The sequence below is a fragment of the Vicugna pacos genome, chromosome 36 (assembly GCF_048564905.1).
Source record: "Vicugna pacos chromosome 36, VicPac4, whole genome shotgun sequence".
NCBI lineage: Eukaryota > Metazoa > Chordata > Mammalia > Artiodactyla > Camelidae > Vicugna > Vicugna pacos.
In genome coordinates, this window is record NC_133022.1 from 6,291,512 (window position 1) to 6,297,511 (window position 6,000).

Consider the following 6,000-nt stretch of genomic DNA (forward strand, 5'->3'; position numbering starts at 1 on the left):
GCGAGTGTTCAGAGCAGATCCATAATGAGGAGGAGCTAGAGATTAATGTTGTTATGAGCGATGTGACCATAATCATCCTGCTATTGTACTGATTACCTAGTGTGAATTAAATTTATGCTGATTGGTTTCTTTTTCCACAATTTTCCCAACAAGAGGTAATAAGGCAACTACTCTCATTATTTCCATTCTATAGCCAAGGAAGTTGGGAAAGCAAATTGCCCAGGGTCATGTTGCTAGCATGTATTACTCAGCAAACCTGTGTCTGAATTCAGGTTTGAATTGTCTTAAGCACCACAGAACAGAGCCTTACCCACTCTCTGTAATTATATACATTTATGTTTAAGTTAATGTATACAATTCTCATGCCAGCATTAGGCTCAGACTTTTCCAAATATCTTTTCAAAGATTCAGATTTAAAAATCATCCGTCCAGGTATAGTTATTTGTATGACATCCATATGGAATACTCTGTGTTCTGATCAAAATGTTGATACCTGGAATTAGCACAAATTGTCCTTGTTACAGGAATATCTGTTAAGGAAATATTCCTTATGCACATGCTGCTCTCGTAGTATTTATTATGATCACTTAAAGTCCCTCTTCATCACCAAAGAAACCCTACCAATATAAGCATATGAACTCAACCACCAAAGACATCTGTTCTACTGAAGCAAAGCAAAATGACTTTTGAGGTGAGAATACCTTGAACATCTTCAGTTCTTTCTTTTTGCTGGTTCTTTCAAGCTGATACGAATTGTCCTTTGTAATCTATGGCCTCTGAAAATAATTGGTTTTCTTAAAATCGTTGTGATGGCATGGTTAGCGCGACATCAGCTATGAGAGCCAGCTAGCCTGCTGCTCTTGTACATAGAATGCTACCCCTAGGCTTTTAGTCATCATTTTCTCCTAAAGATTTTTCTCTCCTATTGAGTAAGAAGAGTGGATTCTTACTATTTACTTTGTCCTTAAGAAAGAAATGCCCCAAATGATTGTCTATAAATATGATTTTATTTGATTGCTTATCTCTGAGCCTTTATGTGGAAACTGTGAATGGCTGGCTGATAAACTAGGTCTTCTCTTCCTTTGTGACTTTCCTACACTGCAGCCCAAGATCATTAAAAAGATTTTTCTTTTAGGCAGAAGATTTGTTTGCGATTTTTTTTTTGGATCTTTTATTTACCTAAAAATTCAGATGCAAAATTATTCATTTTTTTCTTTTACTATGAAAACAATGTAATTTTTTTCCTGCTTAACTTTTTTCAAAACTCAGCTGAATTTCATCTTGTGACTTGAAGAAATAGATGTCCCTCTTTTTCCATTATTACACAGAATATTTTTCATTATTTTGGAGAACAAGCAAATACAAAAGGGATGTGAATATCAGTGGAAGAGAAAAAATTCAAAGCAATTATTTTCAATGGTTGAAATTAACCCTACCAAAGCTACTCTATTTCTGGAGCCCTGGTTCTCAAGTATCTGCTTCTTTCTTCATTTTTGCTCCACTCTCCTCTGAGGAAAGAGTTTCACTACTTAGTCATCTCTATATCCTAAACTGTGGGCCTCAAGAATCCACAGGGCCTTTCAGTTCACTTTCTACCTACTATGCATAGTTAGTCTTGATAGAAATTCTTGAGAAACATAATATCGGTTGCTGACTAGACAATTCATTTCCTTCTATTAGATGAATTGTTCACTACTGGTCGTTAGTCATGGCCAGGATTATGAGGTCATAAGTTCTTCTGAATAGTCCATTTGGGACTTGGTGGCACCCAGGCTTATTTATATTATATGATCATTAAGAACTGTGACTGGCTAAAGAGATAGAGTACTTGTCTTTGAGAAGATTACCTTTTTGACAGTCTTTAAATACATCATTCATTTCAAATAGTTAGCTATCTGTATAAAGGAAATACATTTCAAATATCTTCATGGTCTTATCTGACCTCACCATACCTTTAAGGTGTCTTGACTCATTCATATTCAGCACCTTTCTGCTTCATTAAAAACAGTTGCCGAGGACACTTCTTACCTTTCTCCTAACTCTACTCCTGTCCTGTGTTTCCCATCTGCCTGGCACTTGGCCGTAACACTCATCTCTCATAGACACCACTTGTGCAAGTAGTTGCTGTTCGTTTCCTTAGTTGGACCAGAAGCTCTGTTCCTCTGGCTCTTCCTTCTTCTTGCTGCCTTGGATAGAGTGCTTTGTTTTAACTTAGATTCTAAGACCCAAAACTCCACTGTTTAATCACTTTGTGACTATCTTGACTTCTTTCAAGTTTCTAAACCTTGTTTAGATAATTCACGTGAGTGTTATTTTCAAATTATTTCTGTGATTCCCCAGTTTCTTTCTAAGGAGAGCTAATGAGCACTCTTAATGGTAGAGGCAGTAGATTGCTATAACTTCACTGGCTATGTCTAAGAAGTAGAAGAGAGATTATTTTCATATTTGTTTTCTGGCATATATGAATGAAAATCAAATCAGCATTTACTTAGGTAGAAAACACATGAGACTATTTGGATGAAAAATCTAGAACAGGAAAATCTTCTGGTTGGGGAGACATTTTAAGTAGAAGAGTATCTTTGGGGGCTAAAGAGATGAGTTAATTCTTAGCAATTTTACACATTCTAACTTTTGACAATTGACCTGGGCAACCTATGAGGCTGATAATGAATCTCTAAAAAAATCAGCCATTTCAAAGTTTTCTTGCTGGCTTCTTAATAGATTCCCCATTGCTCTTTTCATCCAAGGAAGAGTTAATAATATATCTGAGACTCTTAACAGAAGTATCAAAGCACTGAATGTTCTTCAGTTCCAGTCCTAGATTAGAACCCAACACAAGATACTGTTTTCCCAGTTCATTGGAATATTAAGATTTTTGAGGTTTGATTGCCTAGGAGCTGGTTTATTTGGACTAGTAAGATATGAGAAAGACTTTTTAACACAAAGAGGTAAACCAGTGGTAAGCTCGCTTCCCTTTACATATCACCTGTTTACCTCAATGTGAATTATGGCCTTGTACAACTTCTAGAATTATGATTTTAAAGTTTATAAAATCGCTGTAAGCTAATTTCTTTAGGTCATGTTTGTCCTGAGACTGAAGGTGTAGAGAAGTACATGCCTGTAGGGAATGAAATTCTCTAAACTACTGCTCGCTGATAATTGATCTTAACTGTATAGATCAAGAACACCAGAGTGGGACAGCAGCACAGGACACTGCACGGCCTCAGACATAACCCATCCTGGATGTTCAGATAGCTGCTATTTCAGTTAGACATTTGTTCAATGTAAGCAATTAAATGTGATTTGCATTATTATGTTTACCTACATAATGTTTTTCATATGAGTAAACTCAGAAGTCAGAACAAAAATTCTTTACCTATCCATGTATCCTGGCATTTATTTTAAAAATGTTATCATTGCAGCTAATGTGCATTCATGAATATATGTTGGAGAGTAATGCAGACAGTTTGTAAGCCCCTGCAAAGCTCTCATCCTAGCAGTCTTGGGAAGAGATGACCAAGATCATATGAAACTTGGAGTAAGCCTTACTTGCTGCAACCTGATGGAATATTTTATTTTTATTCATTTTCTTCTTCCTCTATTGTTATGCACTGGCACCCTAGTGCTATCTAGAAGTGAATTAAATGGCTCAGAGGCTGTGATTCTACAGCTACCAAGATGTTAGAATGGACATTACTATCTAGAGGTGTTTGCATATATAATGTACTCATGTCCATTTTAAGCTTAAGAAGTTTGCAGGAAGCTTTTTTTAACACCATCAAGCATTTACTATTTCTGCCTGTATGCCTTCTGAATCACTGAATAATTGGTTTTTTAAAGTAGAATTATAAATAAAGGCAATATGACAGAGGAGAAATAACATGTTTCAAGTAAAAGGCATGAAAATTCATATTTAAGCAGCTGGAACAGGTAAGGCAGCTCCTCATTCCTTGTATACCAGTTTCCTTTGTGTGCTTAATGGCCCAGGCCAATGTGAGGAATCTACATCAAAGGACTTTTAAATATTACTCCATCTTATAAACACTTTTCAGAATTGGTTGGAAGGTAAAAGTGAATTGTATTTGCATGGGGCAGAATTTTAAACTTTTTCTATTATTTTCATAAAAATCTCTGTTTGTTCTCAACCACAGTATCTCTAATAGTATAAAAAAAAGTAGGAAATCACCAGAGTACTTTTATCATTGAGTCTATTCTAAATCAGGCTATAATTCTCTGTATCGACCCCACAGTGCTCTGAAATTGAGTAGTTTCCCTCCCTGAAGCCAGCACAGAATTAACCTTTCTTCCTTCCTCCCTTGATCTTCTTTGTCTCTCCCTTCCTTCCTTTCCTCCTCTCCTTACCCCTCTTTTCCTCTCTCCCTACTCCTACTCTTTTTCTTTTTATTCACCTCTCACTTCACCCTTTTTGATTTCAAACATTTATTAAGCTCTTGTGTGGCAAGCAATAAACACATTACCAGAGACAGAAAACCTAAGAAGTAATTACCGACTTTGAATTATATATAATCTAGAAAAATGATTTCACACTTTTTTTGACTGGGCCCACAGCAAGAAATACATTTCCTTGCAATCCAGTACACACAGACACACATGTATTAGTTGCTAGGGCTGCTGTTAACAGAGTATCAAGAACTGAGTGGCTAAAAACAACAGATATCTATTGTCTCCCAATTCTGGAGGCTGCAAGTCTGAAGTCAAGGTGTGGGCAGCAGTCCATGCTCCCTCTGACACCTGTAGAAGACAATCCTTCCTTGCCTCTTTCTGGCTTCTGGTGGTTTCCTAGCAATCCTTGGCACTCCTTGGCTTGCAGCTCCAGCATTTCAATCTCTGGTAGGGATCTCACATGGCATTCTCCCCTGATGTGCCTTCTTTCTTTGAGCCTCTTCTCTTCTTTAAAGGACACTAGACATATTGGATTGGGTCTTACCCTACTCTGGCATAGCCACATTTTAACTTCACTAATTACACCTGCAATAACCCTATTTCCAAAAAAGGTCACATCCTGAGGTACTTGGAGAGTATTTTTGGGGGACACAATTCAACCCATAATAACACATACACAATGAAACAGTAGTTTTATGAATCAATATTCAGTTTTTTACTTTGTAATTTTTTGTTCTATCTTATTATGAAAAAGTTTGATTTTTGACCCACTAAATTTATTAGCAACACACTAATAGATACAAGCCCTTGCTGGAAAAAGATTGTTCTAGAAAGGGAGATAAACATACTTAAAAATGTTGTATTACAGGTGCTAATAGAAGAATGTATAGCATGAATATTCTAGTATGGGGATAAATTTGTTTATGAAAGTAACGGAAAGCTACATAAAGAAGTAACCCCTACTGAGTCTTAAGGGATAAACAGGAGTCACCAGTGGTGGGCACTTTGAGGAAGAGAAGAAAGAAGAAAAAAGTAGCTGTATAGGATGACTGACCCTTGGAGGATGAATAGGAGTTCATGAAACAGTGAGACCAGTTTCTAAAAGTTCTTATATACAATGCTAAGGCATTTAGCTTTTATTCCATAATAATGGAGGATTTCAGACAGAAATAAAAGTGGTGAAAATTATGGGTGAGAATTATTTGAATTTAAATCCCAAAGTGACCTTGAGTCACTTTGTTTTTGCTTTGGTTCGCTGATATATCATTGGGAATAACAATGCCACCTGCTTCATTGAGTTGTTGTAGGAATAAATGAGTTACTATATAAAAAGAATTGCATCTGGCTCATAGTAAGCCACAATAAGGGTTAGTTACTATTATTATGATACAATTGATAGCTTTTAAGCAAGGGAATGAAACAAGGTGAGCAAATGCTACTGTACAGTTTGAAAATCATTGCAGATAAATCCATGGAAGATGGAAGCCACTGGGTGAAAAAACACAATAGGTGCTACACAACAGTTCCAAATATTTGGCTTCACTCTCCCCACTTCCAGGTTAAGTGGAATAATTGATTTTTAGGTGTTCTTTAGGT